This window comes from Adiantum capillus-veneris, chromosome 19 (assembly GCF_014529385.1).
Source record: "Adiantum capillus-veneris isolate H3 chromosome 19, ASM1452938v2, whole genome shotgun sequence".
NCBI lineage: Eukaryota > Viridiplantae > Streptophyta > Polypodiopsida > Polypodiales > Pteridaceae > Adiantum > Adiantum capillus-veneris.
In genome coordinates, this window is record NC_140949.1 from 108729999 (window position 1) to 108739955 (window position 9957).

At 38.3% G+C, this 9957-nt stretch overlaps 1 pseudogene; it reads left to right on the forward strand.

The window, feature by feature from the left end:
• Nucleotides 1-5133: 5133 nt before the first annotated feature.
• On the forward strand, nucleotides 5134-9745 carry LOC147434634 (uncharacterized; annotated as a pseudogene).
• Nucleotides 9746-9957: the final 212 nt, after the last annotated feature.

The following is a 9957-nucleotide window of genomic DNA, read 5'->3' on the forward strand; positions in this document are numbered from 1 at the left end:
GAGATTTTTGGATCATTTAACAATAATAGATAGGTAAATATATAGATAAATAGGGACGTGGTACACAAATGGATACATGAATACATAGATAAATAGGCTCAATATATATATTTGGTAGTTTACTATTTATTGATAGATAGAGCCATAGATACACAATTGACCAATCAATATATATAATATATTGTAGATAGGTCAATATGTAGAAATAAATTAATAGTTATTAGTTGGATATGTATACGTGTGTGTGTGTGTGTGTGTGTGTGTGTGTGTGTGTGTGTGTGTGTGTGTGTGCACTCTATGTGTATGTATATACATATATCAATATGTTTATCTTGCAATTAATCCACGAACTACTTATCACTATCTCTTCATCCACTAGCTCTCAACACCATTTTAGATAATTTGGGAAAATCCCGTTTCCCAAATTCTAAATGTGTATGCTAGGATTGTGTTATTTAATGATTTCTAAGCTCTAGTTGTCTTTAATTTAGATAAATTATCATGATTGTATGAGTCTATTTTAATTTCTCTACTATAAAATTTAAGAATAAACCTCCAATATAGTTTTTGGAAAGAGGATTTGTATGACATCATTGCTTTTCAAAATTCAACAAATGCTTCTAGACGTAGCTTCTCAAAAAATGAGATGTCAGAAAAACCAATTGATATGATTTTAAAGCAGCATATAGATTGATTACAACAATTAAAAAAGATAATATGTAAAGACAAATACTATTAAACACTCTTGTTATAATTTGGTGACCTTAATCCATGTATAACAAAATACTTGGTCATGGTTTTGTATCCTGCTATCAAGTTTTAAATACACGATAATTTAAACAACATTCAAACTAATATTTCACACTTAAAAAGTCAAAACAATACTATATAGTATCCTATGGCTATAAGACCATGAGATGCCATCTATTGCACCTATGGCCTTAAGGCCATATGGTGCTCTTTGTAGACATGTTTATGACTTTAATATGTCTCTTTATGACCTCAAGGCCATAAGTTTAGGATTGTTAGTTGGTCCCAACGTATAAAGAGGTCCAATCCTTCAAAGCCATATGGGACTTTATTTATGTGCCACCCTATGTCCCTAAGGCTGTAGGTTGTCTTAGGGCCACAAGATGTTGTTTATGCCAATAAGAAACCCTTCTATGCTTTATGTTGGCACACTATATCCCCAGGCGCACAAGGTGTGCCTCGTATGCTAGTTAGAAACCCTTTATTCTATATGTTGTCACCATATGGCCTTAGACCATAGGGTGCCCTTTGTGCTAGTAAGAAATCCTCTATACTCTGTGTTTTCACCCTATGGACCTAGGGCCACAAGGTACCCTCTATGCTAGTAAGAAATCCTCTACGCTCAATATTGAGACCATGTGGCCCCAAAGCCATAGGATATCCTCTATGGTAGTGAGAAAAACCCTCTATGATCTATGTTCACAAACAATTAAAAAATCTAAACAATACTATAGAGTATCCTATGGCCCTAAGACCATAAGATGTCATCTATTGCACCTATAATTTCATTTGGTACTTTATCTATCATAATTTGTCAGAAACTCTTTGGTTGACATGGAGATTGATAGAATCTTTCTCAATAGGGTCAATGGCCTTAGCATCCTCTATACCAACAATCTGAAGTAAAACTTTGTCCGCTGCAATATCTTGTTGAAGGACTGCAAGTTCAAAGAACACCTAATTTTAGATTCCAAAGTATCTACATTTTGATAACTCTTTTTTTTCACACTCTTAGAAAAAAATAATCGCAAATAGCAAATTTACTAACTGACAACACATCTACAATGAATTTATTTTTATGCTCCTTATTGTCTAGAGATTCCTAATCTTTATCTAGCTACATTAGTTCTTTGTCCATGATGGTGGCGCCTTGAAGTATACTTGGAGAAACATTTATGCCTTTAAGCTCTATAGCAGAAGTCTCATTTTCTATTGCCATGATCTTCTTGCATTTTGGATGATTTCCTTGACTAAGTTTATTATGGCCTTTAGGCCATACAGTTCTCTTTGTAGATATCTCTATGACTTTAAGATAATCCAAAATATGTCTGTTTATGGCCTCAAGGCCATAGGGTTAGGATAGTTGGGAGGTCTCAACATATAAATAGATATATGGCTTCAAAGCCATATGGTACTTTATTTATGTGTCATCATTCTTGTAAGCTTCGGATCTGAGGGCAAAATGTAGTACACTTTGCAAGAACAAGTACACTCACAAAAAACAACTTTTTTGCAATAATGACAAGTGATATGCAGGTTTTCGTCTTCACATAGAAGCCCTTTGCTGACTTGCTTATCTAGGTAACCATGAAAGAAGGATACATTGAACTTGGTGTTGTTCAAATAATAGGGACAAAGAACTCTGTGACGAACTAATGACCCCAAGCAATAACTAAGCCTAACATTACAATTTATGGACATGTTAGTTTTATGTGGCCTAGTCCAAAAATGACCATGGAATTTTTGCTCCATCCCTTCCATCCTTTTACAACCTTCTTCAATGTGGGGTAGCTCAAAGGCAATGTCACCATCATAAACCTGTGGAAGCTCTGTCACCTGTTTGATTTTCTTGCTATTGTTTATCAGGTGTTGTAGTCTGAAACATGTTTTGCTACCTAAAATCCAAGGAATGATAGAGTTTTTTGTAAAATCATGAACGACATCATCACTGGACCCCAATCTTTGTTGTTTGTCAAATGGCCCAGTTTCCTCTTGCATTGATGTATTGTTTATCTCAAAACAATCTTCTCTTGCACATGGAAACTGACTGTTGATGCTTGTTATGGCTGGTTTAGCACCAAAATCACTATCCTCACTATCTGTAATATAGAGCATATCACTAGAATGTTCAATGAAATACTCAGAAGAGAGAGAAGAGTCCAATAAAAAGTGCTCATTTCCATCAATATCCCACTCTGAAGGGGTTTGAATATACATTTTTTCCAAGCCGATGTGAACTATTGCTTTCAAACATGTAAATTTGTAGTTTGGAGGAAGAAGACACTGTAGATAATATCTGCCGAGCAAGAGTTTGTTGTGTCGAAGCTCTAATTCCCTACTGTGTGTCTCTTTTCCAAGTGTCCAAGAGAGAGTTACTCTGTCCATCTCCATACCAAGACAATGGGAGCAGTGGGTTTTCTAAACCTAATGAAAAGTTATTGCAAAAAATATAAAACATAATTTTCGCACTTAGAGAGAACGAATGAGTGACTGCCACATCATAAATGTGAGGGCTGCTCATTGTTGCTTTATAATTAATGCCGACGACTACAATCGTAATATAATATCCTCTCTTAGTTCTTCTATAATTAAAGCAATCATAATTAAATACTCTCTTTTCATTCTCTCTACAATAATGATTAAATATTCTATCTTCATTCATAACGTAAGGTAGAGTCTTTATTTTTACGAGGAAATAGAAGCTCACGATCATTACTAAAAGCTTGAACTCATAAAAGGGATAGGAGACTGCGGAGTCTAGAAAGTTCTTTCATGGCTAAAGGCTAGACAAAATGGTGGTCATAGGATCATCAGATTAACAGATAATTTTGCTTAATATTGTAGGTATTATTTAAAAAATCCCTTAAATTTGAAGGTGGATTATGTTTTTTCAATAAAACTAAGGTGAATTTACACAAAACCTACGTTTTTTGGAGGTGAATTTACACAAAACCTAAGTTTTTTGGAAGACCTAAGGTTTCGATGTTCTGCCACTCATGGCTGGAGTTTAGCAGGTAGAACCATCTTCATCATTCTCCTCCTCCATCTCTTCCTCCACGCCCCCCGCCCCCCTCGCTAAGCACGCAATCCGTCTGCGCGCGCGGACGGATTGCGTGCTCAGTGAGGGGGGCGGGGGGTGTGGAGGAAGAGATGGAGGAGGAGAATACTGTTTGTTTTTTTATTTGCGCTTAATCGCTTGCTGTGTCCGAGTATGAGCTTCTGCTGTGCACGCTGTCCGATTTACAAGCAGGAGGTACAGGCACGCTGTGCACGTTGTCTGAGACATGAGCTTTTGCTGTGCACGCTGTCCAATTTCAAGCACGCTGTCTGTCTGCGCGCGCGTGGATGGATAGCGTGCTCGTTTTCTGGGTTTGCTAAGCGTTGCTGGCTATGCTGGCAAGGAGGGACGCGGCAAGGAGGGACGGGGCCAAGTGTTAATGCTCTGCTTGGAAATGGAAAGATCAATAGACCCTTCTCAACTCGGGCTGCGCCATGCTGTGAGTGGCAAAACTCTCAGAAATACCATACTCTGGCCACGATTTGCGCTGGGCGTCAATTGCTGAGTTTCAAAACCTGCGGAGGTTTGGCCTTTTACTCCTCCAGCAAGGCCACAGAAGTGGAGGAATCGCCATAGATTCTGATTGAGATGTTTGAAATAATCAGAGAAGAGATTGTCATTATCCATATCATCGTCAAATGCTAGGGTGGAGCCTGCAATGCCAATATTTGGTGACGATGACGCGTTGATAATGGTAGCATCTGTCTGCTCATGACTAGTTATTATATTCATATGCAATGTAGTTGAGCCAATATTCTTGGATCCAATCAATGATCCATATAAGTGAGGAATATGTTGCCTCTCGTTCACTGCATGTATCAATTGCCCTTCATTTGCTAGAAGAGAATGCCGTCTCTCAGTTGCGAGGCTCTGCTGATGCCTCTCATTTGCTAAGAGTAGTTGTGGATGTGTCTCATTTACACTTATGGCACCACCATATTGAGAAGCCTTCATGAAGGGCCTCTTACTCGACATCTCCGGCCTTGAATATTGCTCGATGTTGGACCAATCCTCCAAGGGATTGAGCACTTGACATTGCTCTTGGGCATGTTGTTGTAGGGTGGTATCAAGAGACGTGCTTATAATGTCTGTGTTCATAAGGTGATGAAGTCCACTAGAGACCAATGAGAGTGTAGTTGAGCTTGCCTTGGGTAGTGCCTGAGTTGACGGCAGTGCGTGGCCATCCTCCATAAGTGAAGCATGGACAATGGTCATGGGGTGCGAAGCAAGGAGGAGCTATTGCTGGCAAAGTTGAATAGGTTGTTTAGGCCTTGAGGGAAGACCAAGGGCCAATACCTTTTGTCGAGCTCAGCAGATCGGCATGTATGGTAGCCTTTGTCGATAACGTTAAAGAACATTTGCTCCTCGTCACACCTTTGGACTTGTTTGATGGCGAGGCAGCATATTTGTAATACTAGCTATTGCAAGCTCCACCATATCTCATGTGAGTGCCTCCCACAGCCCAATTTCCCCCTTGGAGTACAAGAGTTGAGATGATGGCTTCGCTTCTGATGAAGTAATGAGCTTGGTAAGTTGCCGACTCACCGGTGTTTTTTTTCTCGCCTCACGGGGGGCCCACAGGTGGAGGTGCTTGTCCCTTCCAAATATTAGCCATGTTACATAGTTCTGGAAGAGTTAATCAAATGGACTCTTGAGTGTCTTTCTTCATGAATAAAACTCTTGTTTAGTTTTTTTTTTTTTGTGCTACACATAAATGTTAGATAATAGCTTGCAATGTATTTTTTTCTTTCAATACAAAATAAGTTTTTTAAGTCATTTTTTTGACATGTTACTTGTTTTGACAGGTTTTGACATGTTTACCCTATGGCATTGAAACCACTTTGATTTATGAAAAAATCTAAGGTATTTATCCTATGTTTAATTTTTAGCAGAAGGTCAAGTGTTAAACCTAAGAGAGTATCTAGCTCTCTCTCTCTCTCTTTCAAATCATAGCATTTATACATTATAACTGTTTTTTGTTTTTTGCACTTATAGTATTTTGTAAAAGAGTTGATAGTTCTAAACAGAGTTTTGATTATGCTATTGATTTTTTTAAATAAAGGTGTAAGATTTTTCTCATGGCTCCCAAACGCTCCATGAAAAAATGAGAAGCAAATTGTTCAGGGGGGATGACTCTACGATCTGGGGCTATTCAAGGAAGGCAAGTTATGCTTGAGGATGGTTCCTCAAGGATTCTACCTATGAGTCCACCAAAGAAGTCTGTGAAGAGAAGAAATCAATGTGTGTATGTTGATGATGAAGCGTGGTCCTTGGACAGGTCTATAGATGGTGCTTCTAATAGCAATGCTATCACTCCAAATACTATTGGTGCTCCCACCCCACAAACTACCCACACAGAGACCAATAACCAAACCGAAGAAGACGACTTTTCAAAGCATAACAGGGTTTTTGGGGAGAATGTGTCTCTTGGGTTGATGAATGAATTCATAAGTCAATTCCATATCAAAAGAAAGTCAGAGCCTCCTTTTGTTCCTTTATGTAGATTAATAGCTACAGATGTTGTTCGATGTGCAATTTCGGATGCATCTTGGTTGACATCCACGTTCGATAGGGTTGGCTATGTCTCTTCAATGGGTTCTTTTATTGTTTCACTTAAAGGACGACATGGAGAAATAAAACATATGACAGAAGATACGATTGAGAAGTGGGATCCAATATGGCAAAGACTTAATGCAGAATTTGAAAAGAATCTTGTGGGTGATTGGGTAGATCTTGGAGGCAAACTTTTTTTTTGTTTGGGATGGCAACCACAGATTGAAAACTTGGATGCGACGAATTGAAGAAGGCAAGTGCTTCATTTCTTATTTTGTTTGAGTTTAGATATACATTTTTGCACTTGAAAAATCAATTTGGATGATGTTTCTTTTGTAGAGCACTCTGAGGATGAAAAATACCATGTGCAAGTTCGTTGTGAATTTATTGAGATAGATAAAAAGAAGGAAGCAGAGTTGATTTTGAGTCTTGATACAACAAACGAGTAAGGCATATTTGGTTAATTGTTGTTCAATTCTCTGGTTCTAATATGTTTTTTCATTTGCTTACACGTCAACATTTGCTTCTAGAATCTCACGGGCTACAGCTCCACCCAACTTGGCACATGAAGTATTTATGTTTCAGAAGTTTGGTATTGCTAACAAATCGAGCATAATGGAATATCTAACTCCTGAGCAAAAATCTTGGATGGAAGTTGAGCTTAAATTGGAGGCTAGACATAACCAAGGGATTATGCCATGGTACTCAACGCCGTGCATCTTGATCGCTCAACTTTTTTGAAAGGTATGTCATGCTCAATTTGTTTGGGATAATAAATATAACAATTACGTTCAAATATGCCTTAAATTTTTATGTGGGAAGTCTATTCATAGTTGTCAAGTGATGGATTGGGTTACGGTTTGTATAATGCCCTAAATTCCCACGTGGGAAGCCTTGTAGAGGTGGCAAGTTATGGATGGAGTTTTGGTTCCCATGTGGGAAGCCTATGTACTCATGGATTTGTTTGTGTTGTGTTACTAATGGCTCATAGAAATATTGTTAAATAATTATGTTGCTATGAAGGGGAGATGGGAATCCTTTTTGGCTGATGAGAAGAGAAGGCTTAGAACTTTAGGTCTTCTTGGGGAGGATTTCAAAAAGAAGATGAATGAAGCTTTAAAGAAGGAAGAAGAAAAAATGAGAGATAGCGGATATAAGTACCTTTCTATTGCAAATCTTGCACATGGTGAAGAGTTTTTTAATATGCTATTTGACAAGGATTGGCATGACAAAACAATGGTAGGAATCACTCGGGATAAATTATACAGCTTGTGCGCCGCAAAGATCACAATAGAGAGGTTTGTTTCAGTTCATCTTAAACTTTGATTTGTCGTTTTAGTGTGCATTGTAATCAGTACATTAACTTTTGGATTGACGGTTATAAATTTGTTCAATAGACGCAAAGAACTTCTTCACATGATGATTTTGACCAAAGTTAAGGACTCCAAGGGAGGTCATTTTGCAGACTATAAGAAACTTAGAGCCTACATGAGGCAAGAGACCTATTGGCAAGGAATGTTTGGCGAAGCAGTAATTATTATTGCTAAGTTTGATGTGGAGGGGCCTTTATTGCCAAAAACATTTGAGGTTTTTTTTAAGGCATCTAGGAAGACACATGTTTCATTGGATTATACTCATTTTCTAGCAAACATGAAGAGTGCTTCAGATTATGCCTCTTTACCCGAAGTGATGCATTCAAGCAAACGTCTTGTGTACAGGTATTGGATTGTTTGAATATTAATTTTGCTTCACAATGTATTTTATTGTCTCTTTTTTATATTGATTTTTCATTTAGATGGCTATTGAATTGTATGCGGCTAAGGATGATAGAGTCTGATGTACAAGAATGGCTAGATAAAGAGGATGAAATTACTATGTTCTCGTCAACACTCTTGGAAAAGGGTATTACACCTTGGGAGTGCTCTCACTGTCCATGGTGGTTGGAGTATCCCCTAGGTGTTATCCCAAACAGTGAGCAAGAGATTCATGCTCGTAAGTGAATTGCAATCTCTTGTATAAACTAATATAATATGTTTAAAATTGAATTTTGTTGATCTTTTGTTATGAACTTTTCTATGGAAAGGTTTTTTGAAAGAGAGTCACATCTCTAATGACGGTGTAATCCCACCCCAAGCTACACACATTGAGCCATCCACCAAGCCATCTTCGCGTAGAAGGAAAGATAAAAAAAGTATAGAAAAACCCTCCCAATGTGTGACTGTAAATTCTGATGGTGAGGAGGAGAGCTTTCCAATTCCTCTTCCACCAAAAGGATCCACCCTAGCATCAAAGTCTTGCTTCTCTGAGACTATTATGAGTCATTCACTACATGAGAGGATGCCATCAAAACGCAACACAGGTAGACGTTCTTTGCTTGTTTATTTTCTTTTTATTACTCTAACTATTGTGTGCATTAACCGTTGACACTCCTATGGTTTTCTAAGCATTCTTTGAGATTCTAAGCAATTAAAAATTTCATTCTCATGTTTAGGAGAGGAATTTTATTACTTGTGTGGATGCTTTGTTGTTGGATGTGGAAGCAATTGACGACCTAGCATGGCATAGGTAAGACTTATATATTTCTCTAAAAACTCAACTTACCATAATTTACTCTTACCATGATCCTTTGGTTTGTGTTAGTATTGAAATGTGGTTCAAGAAAACACCAATCTATGATGGACGTGAGTATTCATTGAAGGGGGAAATCTCCCAATATGTGGCAAGGTTGATCTTTGCAGACTTCCCTACGTCCATGCTAGTTGATGGTATTCACAATAGCACTATAGGTGAGCTTTTTTTATGGCTTCTTTTTTGTTATACAATGCATATATGTTATGATGTAATTTTTCATTTTAACTTGAGTGTGTAGGTAATGTAAAGGTTGTTCCTGAGTGGAACCACTTTTCCATTGCCTTGGCGAGTGGTGTCATGGAAATTGCCGATGTTCACTTGGCAGACGAGGGTTTCTTGGTGACTTTGTCTCTTGCGCAACATTTGGGGGATCTTGCCATGCAGGCTAATAGAGTGAGTTAGCAGCTCCATCGCTCGTGGAATTTGATGTGTGATGGGGGATACTTGCATCCAGAGACTGGTGAGCAGGTGAGGTTGCCTTCTCTATGTGATGCTTGCACATGAAATTTAGAGTTCTTCTCTTTAAGTGATTTATTTTTTCCTTACATAGGTGATGGATCTCACTCCTGGTTTGTTTTATCGTAAGAATGCTCAAAGAATTACACCTCATTATGATAGAAAGACTGGGGAGGATGTTTCTCTTGAGTGCTTTTTGGCCTCAAGAAGCTACCTCACAGAGTCTCCACGTCGTTCATCTAACAATTATACAAGGATAGCTGGAGATTTGATTCGAGGGGGAGCAGAGTGTACTGAGACTTTTTACAGGTAACTTTCTAGCCATGAATACTCAGCACACTCATCTTGGTAGTTAGATGCTAGCTCTTGACGTTAAATTTTGATTATTATGTTTGACGCACTTTGTTGCTAGAAACATTCAGATATGAGGACGGCCATGTTATGGACATTTTTGCTGGGTGTGGTGGCTTGGGGCTTGCTTGCACAAAGGAGATCCGTCACTGTCTAAT